Here is a 13,909-nt window from a genome sequence, read left to right on the forward strand (position 1 = left end):
ATTCAACTTTACATATGTGGAAGAAGACTAGGAAATCCCATCTCAGATGTATATTCAAATACACTCACAGTTCAATCAATTTCGTAAGATTATTCAGTTCCACTGGCCACTCTCCTGTGAAATTATTAGCTTTGAGAATGCTGCAACAATCAAAGTTCATAGAATTTAGAATCAAATCCAGCTCACACTTGATCTGCTCTAGTAAAAACACAATAATTTAAAAGCAACCACTCATTCATTTAAAGTGATTAAGCAATTGGAAGAGGTGTCCTTGCTAAGCATGGGTGAAGTAAAACAACCTTGAAGAAGCATGTGCCTAAAGAAGTAACACGCAAAACAATCCGCACAGGCATGATTTTTAAAAATTAAAAAGGGGATAAAAAGACCTTTTTTTTTCATTTGAGTACTAGGGCTCCTCTCTTCATATGCTTAGTGATCTCTTCGTTGTCTCTTTCTACTTCTTCTTGGGTTCACTACGACTCTTCTTCTACTCTGTTTATTCTAGATTTGATTCTTTCTTATTTTTCTTCTCCTTTTGTGTGTGTCTTCTTCTTTTCCACTTCTAAGTTGACGATAATTTCAATTGGGAACCAGCAACCGCTACCCTTTGGAAACAGGGTAAAACCCCCGCTCCTATGCAATAGCTCGCAAACCACATAGGAGAGGTAACCCGCACTAGGCAAGCCCGGCACGACGAGCTCGACCCAGAAGGCAAACCCCTTTCTTTTGCTGGCAAGGGGTTTCAAACTTGAGACCTCCAACATGGAAAAATTATTTTTCTTTTTCTTTTTCGTTCTCTCTATTTCATTTTCTATTTCTAACATCTTTATTCATGTACATTTTAACGATGTTTTGTAAGAATTTTTGGAATTAAGTATGTTATTGTTGTATATGATATTGAAAGTAGTAGAGTCAGTTTGCAGTTTTGATGTTACAAATAATAAATTTCCATATGTTAGCTATTTTAGTGTTTCATCCTAAAATTATACGCTTTACTTTAAAGAAGGTACACTGTACACGTGTCTTGCTTCTCACTTATTAATAGTCTCAGAAGCAATTCGAATTATTGCACTTCTTGCTTTCTAAAAGACTACGGAGATGCATTTATCATCAAACACAACATGCCCTCATTGATGACAGTTATAAGCTATGACCTATTCCTCCTATCTTGATGGACGGTGACCAAGTATGGAAGCATAACTCTCTTATCATTAAGAATAACCTCCACACCACGGCCTTTGCTAATGACGGGACCTTGCAAAGAACTGCATCCTACAAAGGTGCTTAAATTAGAATCTTAACCAAACACAACGAAGAACCCCTTTGCACGGTACTTAGCATAAAATGAGGCTCTCAGGTCTCCAGGCGACAATGGTTGGCTCTCAAAACCCACAATTTTGATCAGAAATTCAGAACATCCTCACTTGAACTCAACATTGTATCACTTTCCCTTCATTGGAAGTACACTTACATAGCCTTAATACCTGGAGCCGTATCCTATATCTCTTGCCTTACTTCTCCTTTCTATAGTACCCCAATGTACCAGACAAAGCATTGTCCCCAAGAGATAGTAGAATGGTTAAGATATAGGAGTGTATCAGACAAAGCATTGTCCCCCCAAGGAGATAGTTGAATGGTTAAGATATAGGAGTAACAATTTGAAACTCAGCAACAACACTCGATGTGAGCTCATCTGCTCTAAGTCATCTGCTCTAAGTCTCTAACCTAGGTGGACAGGCTTATTAGCACATGTGCTTGTGGGATGTAGTAAGCTATCATGTGGACCAATTGAGATGTGTGCAAGCGTGCCTGAACACCACAGCTAAAACATTGTACCAAACGAAACATCTATACATGGTCACCTTGCAAATACTGCTCACTCAGTCTCTCATTTTGAATTTTCATAGTCTACTCCTCAATAACCATCTCCAATTCTCCATTCTATTTTTTAGCTTCATTTCACTTTTAACTCACGATCACATCTTCCACACAATACAAACAGTAAATTGACTTGTGAAAATTAGTTAGGAAATAGAAGAGTAAGAAAGACTTACAGAATCTGTAAATTGACCAGATTCCCTACTTCTGCTGGTAACGATCCATTAAACCAGTTAGTCTCCAAACTCCTGAAAAATTATGATGACTTCAGAATATTTCAAGTAGTCAGGTACAGTCAGTCTGTCTGAGAAAAGTGAAAGCAAGGGATCTTACAATATCACAAGTGAGGTCATATTTCCTATGTACTCTGGGACATGCCCAGATAACCGATTATTAGAAATAGCCCTGGAAAACTTCAAATTCATGAGAAGCCCTAAATGAAAGGTTAAATTTTAACAATGTATATGAATAAATTGTCTCACATGAATTCCAACTTGGTAGACGCCCATTCAGGCGGAATTGTACCACTTAAGTAGTTGCGGTTGAGATCACTGAAAAAAAGGTAAAATCATAATGATTTTAAAAAAAAGTAAAATTCAAACTGATTTTCTAACAATTGTTCTGGATGCTCTCAGTACATTTTCTTCAGATATGGTAACTTCGCCAGAGATGCTGGGAGGACACCTGAAAGATCCTGTCCTTTGAGAAATCTGTTAGCAATTAGAGCAGCCTCTGTCAGAATCACTAGATATTAGAAATAATCCTGTCCAGTTTATATAATCTCAATCAGTTTCATAATGCAATGGAGTGGCAATTAGATAAATAATTCCAGAAATAGTCATATTCATCAATGAGAAATTTGAATATTTAGATAAAGACATGGTATTCTAACAATAAATCTAATACCAATCTATTATAAGCTTATACCTAGTATCATCTAACAACTTTTATTTATTCGAGAGATCAACCAAAACAGTAGAAGTAATCCAAACCAAGGGTGTGTTTATAAGTGGGATTCTTACTTATATTGTGGTGTTTGGTAAGTACGCGAATAAAATATTATCCCAAAAACATTTGTAATTAGTTTACGCAAATACTATGAGGGATGGGGGTGAGGGTAGGATGTATTAGAGGGTGGGAGAAGACAATCAACGTGGAATGTCACTATGGAACTTGTTTTCCTCAGTTCCATTACCAAAGACATTTTCCTTATTTTTAACAAACTTGTTTTCCTAGAAAAAATCTTCTCCAAAAATTGTTAACCAACCAAACATAGGAAAATTGAAAAAACATATTTTAGAAAATGTTTTCCTTCATACCAACCACACCCTAATAAGTCCTCAATATAACTAAAATTTGGTCTTAGCAGTTTAATCTGGACATTTAAAACCAAACATAAGTCAAGAATTTTCTTCTAAATAGAAATTCAGTAAAGGTTCTAAACTGAAACAACTTTAAAGTAGGCAGAAGCAGAACTACATTAACCCATCAATTTTCATAACTTCATCAACTACTTAACAAAACACATTCATTTGAGAGAGGGACTTACATATTTTCCACATGACAAAGATTATCAGGGAAAGTGCAATTGCATTCTAGGGTATTGTTATACAAAGGCATATCTTTCCTTTTGGGTGTGCTCCAATTTGAGTTCCCATCACAAGGGTTTAGCTTAAAATCCCAATCTTTTTTCCCCAATTGATCAGCTATTTCTCTAAGAGCTTCCACTGCCAATCAAAGTAAATGGGCATCAACTTTCTTTCACATACATTAACTAAAAAATGAAAAAGTTCAAATCTTTTTACCTTCATCTTTTGGAAGTTGACCAGTTTGTGCTTCCATGTTGCCTGCTGTAAAGCAAATAACTATGGTGAAGAAGATGAGAAAGAAACTGAAGATTCTTGGCATGGTCCCTTAAACTTCAAAAACTTGAGTACTAATCATATGAAAATTTAAGAGATTTTTTTGGGCCTTTTTTCTGAGAAAATGAAGTTGCTCTGAGGAAAAAATTGTTTAAAAAAATGGAGATGACAGATTTGAGGAGAAGAAGGCAAGTTGCTGAAAAAGGTTTGAACTTATGGCCTATGAGGGCAAATGGCAATGATGCTGAACCTGTTTTATTACTTCTCTATTTTACACTCCTATGTTTGTTTGTTTATGGTTTTTGTGACACAAAATCCTGTGTACCTGCATGAGAAGGAGAATTTAAAATGAAAATGCTCTTTTCTTCTACATAAAGTTACTTTTTACTCCCATATTTAAATAGTTAGGTTCCACATGGCATGGCAGATAATATAAATACTAAATAATTACAATTTACATGACATATTTCATTCAAATAAGTTTTTATTAATTATTGTTTAAAAAAACAATCTGAGTTATAATTATTGCTACTTACTATGTAGTTTTCAAATATATAAATCTTATTTCAAAAAGTTTAACATTTTCATGCCTGAACTTACGATCAAAATAAAATTATTGAATCTCAAAATTTGAATAGTACCACATAAATTGAAACAGATAGAGTATTATATAGGACACCTCCATTTCATTTGGTTTATCTTACTTATTTTAGTCCATTTTAATTAAAAAGAAAACATTTTATTCCTTTTTGGATAACCTACATAACAAAATTAAGACCACAAATTCAAATGACATTTCGATACATTCTCTCCACCTCATTTAACCCCTAATCCCCCATCCCGATAGGCCCCGTCCCGCCCTAACCCATACTCTACCTTCATAATATTTTATTTAAATTATGTACAATAGTTTTTAGATAATATTTTTCATTTTAATATCGAACATGAAAAAGTAACAAAAGTTAGCTTATTTTTCCATAAAATATTTCATTTATCCTGTTTTGACAAATGTACAAAAGTCATACATACACAAAATTAAAAGGAGCACGTAGGAAAAAAGAGGAAGTATTATAACAATCTACGTTTCATTATACTTGATCCATTATATCAAAAATAGATCTTTTTATTTATCTATCTAATCAAAATAATTTTATCACTTTTTTATGATATTCTAATTCTTAGTATTAAATAAGAACTACTAATAATTAAATTTATAATTCTAAAATATCATTAATAAAGTTAATTTGAGCGTAAACAGGCCAAGTAGAATCAAATAATATGAATAAAGGGGGCATGCATGAAGCCAATCTAGAAATTGGTTTCACACTAATAACACTATTATGATAAAATATATCTGAAGATATATTTTTTTTGTTTTAAAATAAGATAAGCATGCCAGACTGGCAGCTGGTACCTACTTTTACATCATTTAGTTAAACTTACTTAATTAAGACACTAAGTTCATGTTTATAAGTAATTATATTATTCAACTTGTGTCCTTTCATCTCTTTTTGCTTTTTTACTTTTATTATTTCTCTCTTTTTTTTTATTTCGTGAGTTGCCTGTTTTGAATGTCTGACTATGATTTTCAAGAGACCAATTTTTAAGACTACTTTTTAGTAGCTACTAAAATAATTTTAACACTTAACATTCAAATAAAAATTAATCATGTCTTCATACTTTAAAAGAAGAAACTATTTTTTCATATAATATATATTAAAGAAAAATGAAGGTGTATTATCTTTACGAAATAAAAGAAAAGGTCTTAGCTAAATTCGCATAATAAATATATCATTATAGTGTCAAATGATCAAGATCAACTTATCAAAAATATTTTGAAAAAACAGCAATTTCTATTTGAGTAATAATTTTTTAAAATAGCTTTTACGTATTAAAAAATAGACACTACCTACATATACTTGGTTTGTTTTTTTACCAAACACTTTTATTCTAAAAAAAAAAAGTGCATTCAGAAATTTAAAAAGTATATATTTCGTCTTTTAAAAATTTGGCCACTATCAAACTCATAAAACAACAGTTTGAAACTTTTCAATTGGAGACCTTTGACTTTTCCTTAAACAAATATCAAAAACATGCTTATCATCAAATATTGCTTCAGTTGGTTATCTTTTTTTTTACGTTAACAAAACAATTAGTATAATATTATTAAATAATTATTATTTACGTTCATCATGTTTTGTTTACTCCAATCTAATCCATGTTGCCTGACAGGGCAGAGCTAGGTAGGACGAGGGATCCAAAGTTAGTGCATTCTATCGTAAATAGAACTCTAGCTCTATTTGTGATGTTGAGTTTTTGTTGAGTAATATTATTTTTCATGTGAAACTACACTGGGTTGGGTATGTATGTATTGTTCGAAACGACCAATAATATTCTAAAAGCATTTTATAAAACTGGTATTGATGGTGTGATCAGAGATGAGAATTTAGATTATGTTTCTCGGGACACTTTAAAAATATCGACAAGTGCGTGTCGGATGGATTTGACGCTGGTGTGGTAAAGTTTTGGAGAGTTCGAGAAACATAGTGGAGAAAAAAGTGTTACAAAAAGTTGTCATGTTTCAAAAGTGCAGCAGCAGAAGAAAAAAATGTTGCATCCTTAGCCTCAAAACTGAAACATGTATTTACATTATACAGCAAGCCTGCTATAAAAAAATTGAACAAATTGCTTAATTACAACTATAAATACACATGGAGGTGGTCTAGCACCCTCGAGAACACAACAAGTTGGAATGAGCCAGGCTTACCATGGATGAAGTGACATTACGTGTCTGTTTGATCTTGAAACTGAACTTAATCGAACATATTAGTTGTAGATGCAGAAGAAGAGCCCATGTCAGTTCGAATAGTTATGGTGTTTTGAGTTTGGGTTTGAATTAGCTTCTGATTTTGCCTCTCTTGATGAAAATCTTTCATGGCTTTAAACCTCAGATCATTGGAATAAGTACTTGCCTCTGGAATTTCATCTGGAATAGCGATTCGTCCTTCAAGCATAGACACTACCTCGGACATGATAGGCCTGAGTGAGGGAGTGGCACTAGTGCACAAGAGTGCCACTTTTACTATTTTTTCCACTTCTTGTTTATTAATATCAGACCCCAATCTCTGATCTATGAGCTCCTCTATACTCCCACTCAGATGCAAATGACAGGCCTGTAACAGTGTAGCTTTTCAGGCACAGCCAGTAATTTCAATGGAAGAGTGAAAAATGAAGAAAGAATTGGAAGATCTTTATATTGCCATCGAAACATTCAAGCTGAGCCTTGATAAGAGAGATACAACAAGCAAATAGGGATCAGATTTATACCCAATCTAAGAGACAAATGCTAGTGTGGCTCGGCATGTAGTTATTGTTGTTCTTTCCACTGACAGTTTCCAAAAGTACAACTCCAAAGCTGTAAACATCTGCCTTGTCAGTCAAATAACCCCAGAGTGCGTATTCTGGTGCCATGTATCCTCTGCAAGTGTTAAGATTAGAAGGTTTGTCAACGTAAAATACTTTAGACTTCTAGCTGGAAAAATAGTGACCTTACATTGTTCCAGCAACTCGAGTACTAATATGGGTCTTCTCATCTTCAGTGAGTCTAGCTAGTCCAAAGTCGGAGATTTTGGGATTGAGCTGTCCATCCAGAAGCACATTGGTAGCTTTGATGTCCCGATGTACAATTTTTAGGCTTGATTCCTCATGTAGAAAAGCTAGACCTCTTGCTATTCCAAGACAGATCCTAAACCTTGTGGGCCAATCCAGATTCAATCGGCTGTTCTCTGAACCAGAAAATTCACCACTGAAAATCTTGACCCAGAGGATAACTAGATTTATACATAGAGAGGACACGGAGTAATTACCAAACAAAACGCTCGCAAGGCTATTGTTATCTAAGTATTCATATACAAGCAGTAACTGGTCTGCTTCAATACAGCACCCATGAAGCTTAACCAGATTGGGGTGTTGCAAACAGGATATCCTACTAATCTCATTCAAGAATTCACGGTTGCCTTGCTTTGATTGAGAGGAGAGCTGCTTCACTGCAACTAATGTACCATCAAGTAATTGACCCTACACGAAATCAGTTGTTAGATTCCACGGGGTAAGAGGATAGAACCAGTGCGCAGCAGCTAAAGGCAGATGAATTATGAGCCACATATGTATTTCCATGCTCAAACTCAGAAGGTTTGGGTAAGTAGAATTTGAAGGTTTACATGTTTATGGAAACAGCACCAAGTCTCGTAGGCAGAGGTACAATGTGACATGATGTACAAGTAAAAGAAAAATCACTAGTCTCCAATTATAAGCATACCTTGTAAACAGGACCAAAACCACCTTCGCCAATCTTGTTTGAAGCATCAAAATTTTTAGTGGCAGTTTTTATTTGCTTCAGAGTAAAACAAACCATCTGCAGCTCTACACCATTGAGATCTGTCCAAAAAATAAGGTAGAGATGAGTTACAGAATTTTGTGTTCTCTTGTGATAAATAAATTCTTATCATTGCATTAGCATTGACATGGCTATCTTTTTCTTGAAATGGTAAACCCCACTGCTCCTAAACTCTTACACAAATACCTACTCTTCTTAAAATTCATGTACCAGTAAGATTTGATACAACGAAGATGTGTAACTAGCATTAATTGAGGTGTTTCTAGATTTGAAACAATAATTATGAGTCTCCTAGATTTTCATAAAATAATGAATCTCCTAGGTCAAGCTATTACATTAAACAAGACTTTGGATTTCAAGACCTTCAATATGATTAATCATTTTAAATAGATAATAATAATAGTCGTGCAAAATAATAAAAAATTACTTCCTTCATTACGCTCGTGTTTTTAGTTTGAGTACATTCCTTAAAAAAAAAACTATTCACTCCTAATAAGAAAAATGTGTTTTTATTAATTTACCATTAATTAAATATTTTAATTTTTTTGAGCTATTTAATAATTATTTGATTAGATAAAATTCCACTTATTTGTCTTTACCTCACTCATGAAAGATAAAATTTCATTTTTATATCTCATGGGTGGCTAAATTTTCAGAGTTAAAAAGTGTATACATGTACATCACACGCCAAATGACCTATTGGAATTGAATCTGACATGCTAATTTGCGGAATAAGATGAGTAGACTATTGCCTCATTCAAATACTTTATTTAGAGTTGACAAAATTAGCTTTAAAATCATAATACGTCCAACATGTTTAAGCACAATTTACGATGATCATTATTTGCAAAGAATAAATCTCAATTTGTGTGAATAACATAAGAGGCAATAGCATCAATATGATGCTTTATATAAGTGTAGTAAGTAATTAATGATCGATCAAATTTTCCTTAGCTTCTTTCTATAAATCCCACTGGAACTTGGTTAAAGGAATCCAATCTTACTTGACTTGATTTGTCTTTTGTTTTGACCTCCAACATGGTTTCTCCTAATTCCAAATCTCTTTCCTTTTATTCAAGTGTAGCAATATTTCTATGTTGAACTCGTATTTCTTGATTGATGAGTTTAACCCATAAACTCAACTCCTCAAGGAATTATTATAGATACATCGGAAAAGGGTCAAAAATGCCCCGAACTATATGAAATAGACCATTTATACCCTTCGTTACATTTTGGGATAAAAAATGCCCCTGCTGTTATCCTAAGAGACCACAAATACCCTCAAGAGTTAACACCCCAAATTTTTGTTGACGTGGCAAGCCACGTGAGACTAATCCTTCCACCTAAGCGTTGCCAACTAGGATTCACTACAAAAGAACTAGACCTTTAGCGGCAACAACAGTCGCCACAAAAGCCCAGAAAATCGTCACTAAAAGTTTTTAATATTAAATTCTAATTTTGTGTTTTTTTCTTCATTGTTTTTAAAAAACCAAATATGATATCGATTAAGTAGGAGTTTGAAGACACTATATGTTTTATTTTTATGTCATATGTAAATGTATAAAATGTACAATGATGCATTATATATATATAGTAGGAGATTTGAATCGAGAAGTGATTTTGATTATTTTTCGTAATAATATTGGATGTTTTTAATATGGATATTGCAAGTTATTTATTTTAGAAAATTAGGTCGCAATTGAAAATTAATTATCATATTTTTTTGTTGAAAAAATAGGTTTTACTAGCGAATGATTGTTGGAGCCTTAGTCGCCACTAAAAATCACTCATAACCTTTAGTGGCAATATTTTGGAATTTTGTGGCGACAAAAAAGTCAATTTCTTTTGTAGTGAATCTTAGTTGGCAATGCTTAGGTGGAGGGATTAGTCCCATATGGCTTGCCACATCACTAAAAAATTGGGGTGTTAACTCTTGAGGGTATTTGTGGTCTCCTGGGATAATTGCGGGGGTATTTTTGATCCCAAAATGTAATGGAGGGTATAAGTGGTCTATTTCGCATAGTTCAGGAGCAATTTTGACCCTTTTCCATAGATACATTGATAAGAAAAAATAATTAAATATTTTTTAAAGATAATTATCCAAAATAATAAGGGAGACGAGTGATAAAGATATTTGTTATCCTTTGGCTAGCCGTCTACATTGAAATATATAATTTTGATAGAAACAAATTAATAAACAGTGTGCATATAGTACAAGTCTAGTGGAATTTGGATCCAATGGGACATAATGACGTGTGTAGACATTGGAAAAAAAAAAATTCTTTCAAGTGGACGTACAATAAGACCAAAATTGAACTGACATAAACTAAATGCGATGACCTCTTTCAATCAACCTATTTGAGATAGTAGTAACGTACGTAACCCTAATATTTTGTATCCGTCACTCTCTACTTTTTTGTGTACTATGCAACCTCTGGGTAGCATTGAGCCTACGGCTCCCATTTCCTGTATGAATGTAATGTAGTAATATATATAATATCCTTATTTACCAAAAAAAAAAGAGCTTATTTTATCATATATTTTTTTTAATAATTTTTTATTCTTTCATATTCTCAGATACACCATTTTATGTGATGTATGGATTGGAACGTACGCGATGTATTCAAAATCGAGAAGTCATGTATCGGGACTTTTTGGGATGTATCCGGACTTCACCAAATTCAAGGAATTTTTATAATTTTAATAGGAATATATGTGATTAGCTCTCAACCGTTTACACTATGTGATTTGTATAAAATTTCTAATTTAATTTCTTTTTCTACACTTTGCTTCAATAAATTATGTCATGAGGCTGCTCTTATTTCCACGATAAATCGTCTCTCTCACTTTTATACAAACACAAACTATATATTGTATTTGTATAATTTATGTTTGTATAAAACGAAAGAGAGAAAGACAAAAGGGAACTGGGCAGAGGAAAATTTGTATTAGTATAATTATAAGTATATAGGACGGAGAGATATGTATTTGTATTTGTCTCTTTCACTTTATACAAACACAATTTATACATTTGTGTTTGTATAAAAGTGAGAGAGGCGAGGGAGAGAATTGAGAGTGACGAGCGAGATTCAGGGGAGAAAGGCGAGAACGGCAATGTATTTGCTACGAATTTAAATTAAATGAAATTGTATTTGTAACATTTATTTTGAATTAATAGTTTGATATAATATACAACTGTCCCGAATAATGTCAATTATATTTCATATTTTCTCTTCGGGTTATGTTTGGTACCAAAAGAAAGGCTGCTAAAAATATTTTTACATCAATCTAACATAAGTAACTTACACTTGACTTGAAAAGCAAAATAAAATAATAAATAAAATGAGAATATCTTATATACTGACAAGTCTTTAATCGGGGAAAATTATTTTCTAGGCACATTCATTGTATGTGTCCCATGCAAATAGTACCTACAGTATATTTAAAATGTAGTGAAAATATCACATTTTTGTTAGCTTCAAACATCTCTAAAAGCATAGACTTGCTACAAAAAGAAAAATTAAAATTTCAAAAAGATTATGAATTCAAAGCACAAAGTAAAGCAATAATTTAAGAAAACTAGTACTCGTATTTGCATGCTAATCAACAAATAAGTGAATAATTTTAAAGCTCCGCATTTGCTATTTATATAATTCTCAAGATGTCTTTAAAAATAAAGGTTTTTCTTATGAATACATGAACCAGATCCATGAGCTAATACACACGAAAAAAATAGAAAGTTAGCTCGTAAATACGAAAATATCCTTAGGAGCTTTAAGTTGTATACTGATATATTTCTTTTCTTCTTTTGCCTTCAATTTTTTCTTCTTTTGATATTTATAAAGAGTATTTAACACTATTATTTCTAATGAGATTATTTATAAATAGTATTTAACACTATTATTACTAATGAGATTATTTTCAAAAGCCCACTATTATATACATCAGATCGGTTCACATTAGACCCTACAAACGAATGCCACGTGTCAATAAAGACCGCCACGTCATTCATTTTAAAATTATTTTGATATACAAATAATCATATATTTTTGTTTTCATCCCAAATGACCGTTATAAATACAACTCTGTTCTCTTCTTCACTACCGTATATTCTCACACACACGCTCTTCTCAAGCCGATGAAGTTGAAGATGGGTCTGACCTTCAAATGGTGAATACCTCAATTCCCCTCTCAATTTTACTTCTTCGACGATTAAAGAAATCAAGTTTTTTTGTGTGTGTATGCAGCAGACAATGGCGAAGATCACGCTGGCGAGAATAAAATTGCTGAGAAACAAGAGGGAGGTGGTTGTGAGGCAAATGAGGAGAGACAGACATTGGTATGCTTCTTGAATTCCGTCAGGATGCCACTGCTCGTAATCAGGTACTTTTTCCTCTGACTTAGGGTTGGGGGCTTAGTTGATTGATTGATTAATTGAACCTCGAAATCAACTCGTAGGAATGGGGAATTTGGTTTATCAGTTTATGGATCATTTAGATTGAAGCATAGAATTTTGCTTTGGTTCAAGATTATAGCTTGCAATTGTTCGCTGTCACAGCAAGGGTGTTTACCATCGAGATCGCTAATTGGAAAATCTGTTGTGAAGATCTATCTTAATCTTTTAACTATTGTTCCTTGTTCCCCAGCCTGAAAATTTGTGTATTTAACTTCTGACATAGGGAGTGCAGTTTTTGTAGGGTATCAAGTTAGATGATTTGGACATCAGAAGACTAGCTGCAAGTATGTATCATTTAGAGAGTATTGGAGGTTAATAATAGTAACAGTTAAGAGAGATTAAAAAATAATTTAGGAGAAGTGATTAGACGTAAGCTTAGATAAGAAGATATGAAGGCCAAGAAGTATATTAGAAAGTTAGTAGATATTCAAGCATTGCCACATATAAAAGGCAATTTTATTCTTCAATGTGTTTGTTAAATCATCTGCTTTGTATGGTGATTTTTATGTCATAATAATTTCTTGCAACCCTGGTTTGAAGACCTGTCTAAAACAATCCATGTGTAGTGTAAGGTTTGCGTTTCCCAGATCCTATTTGTGAGATTACATATGTTGTTGTTGTAACATAATCAAGGCAGATGATAACGTCAGTGAAGAAACACTGGGACAAGTGACTACATAAGGGATGAAGTGCCACAGTCAAACCTTAATTTCTAGTATAGCTAAGCAGAGAATTGTGTGTATTACAATGCAATATTAGACACCAACAACTACCAATAGTTATTCTCATGATCAATGCAAAACATGAGATTGTTCTTTTTCATTTTCCCTTTGTTTTGTGATTCTTCAACCTAAATCAACCTAGACATACATCTGTAGGACATATTTACTATGGTTTGGCTAGCTTTACAGGTACCTTGCATTTTGAGTTGATCTTTTTCTTTTACAGAGAATGCTGTCAGTCAATATTGGAAAGGATTGGGCTGACTTGTGTCAACACATCTAGTTCTGTCTATCCATCCATTTATGCCAATGTTCAATGAATCTCTGATATTTGTTAAATAAGGAATTATCCAAAAAAACCTGAAATACAGTCTATAACAACAATTTTGAGCTAATTACAACTTATCCCTAATGGTTTTCCCTAATGACAAGGTTGAGATACTTAATCCCAATTCATTGGAATTGTAGAGTCTTGTGTAGGTATTTTAGTTTTTTTTGGATGTGGTGAGGCTACATTTTTCCACGTTTGTGGCTTTAGAAACTGTAAAAGAGAATGGATACAAAGTTTTTTACGTGGCTTGGGCTTTCCTTTGCT

The 13,909-nt window shown here is 33.1% G+C and overlaps 1 pseudogene across 1 annotated transcript in view; it reads right to left on the reverse strand.

The window, feature by feature from the left end:
* The window catches only part of LOC125849370 (probable LRR receptor-like serine/threonine-protein kinase At1g07650), a 40,014-nt pseudogene that overhangs the window by 9,197 nt on the left and 16,908 nt on the right, over window positions 1-13,909 (reverse strand). Inside the window, exons 2-7 of the transcript XR_007444615.1 lie at window positions 3,428-3,605; window positions 2,517-2,588; window positions 2,361-2,429; window positions 2,212-2,283; window positions 2,055-2,126; window positions 69-140 (exon numbers count right to left, since the gene is read on the reverse strand). The product of XR_007444615.1 is annotated as a probable LRR receptor-like serine/threonine-protein kinase At1g07650 (transcript). The remainder of the gene's footprint in view (window positions 1-68; window positions 141-2,054; window positions 2,127-2,211; window positions 2,284-2,360; window positions 2,430-2,516; window positions 2,589-3,427; window positions 3,606-13,909) is intronic.

The sequence above is a fragment of the Solanum stenotomum genome, chromosome 12, assembly GCF_019186545.1.
Source record: "Solanum stenotomum isolate F172 chromosome 12, ASM1918654v1, whole genome shotgun sequence".
Taxonomy (NCBI): domain Eukaryota; kingdom Viridiplantae; phylum Streptophyta; class Magnoliopsida; order Solanales; family Solanaceae; genus Solanum; species Solanum stenotomum.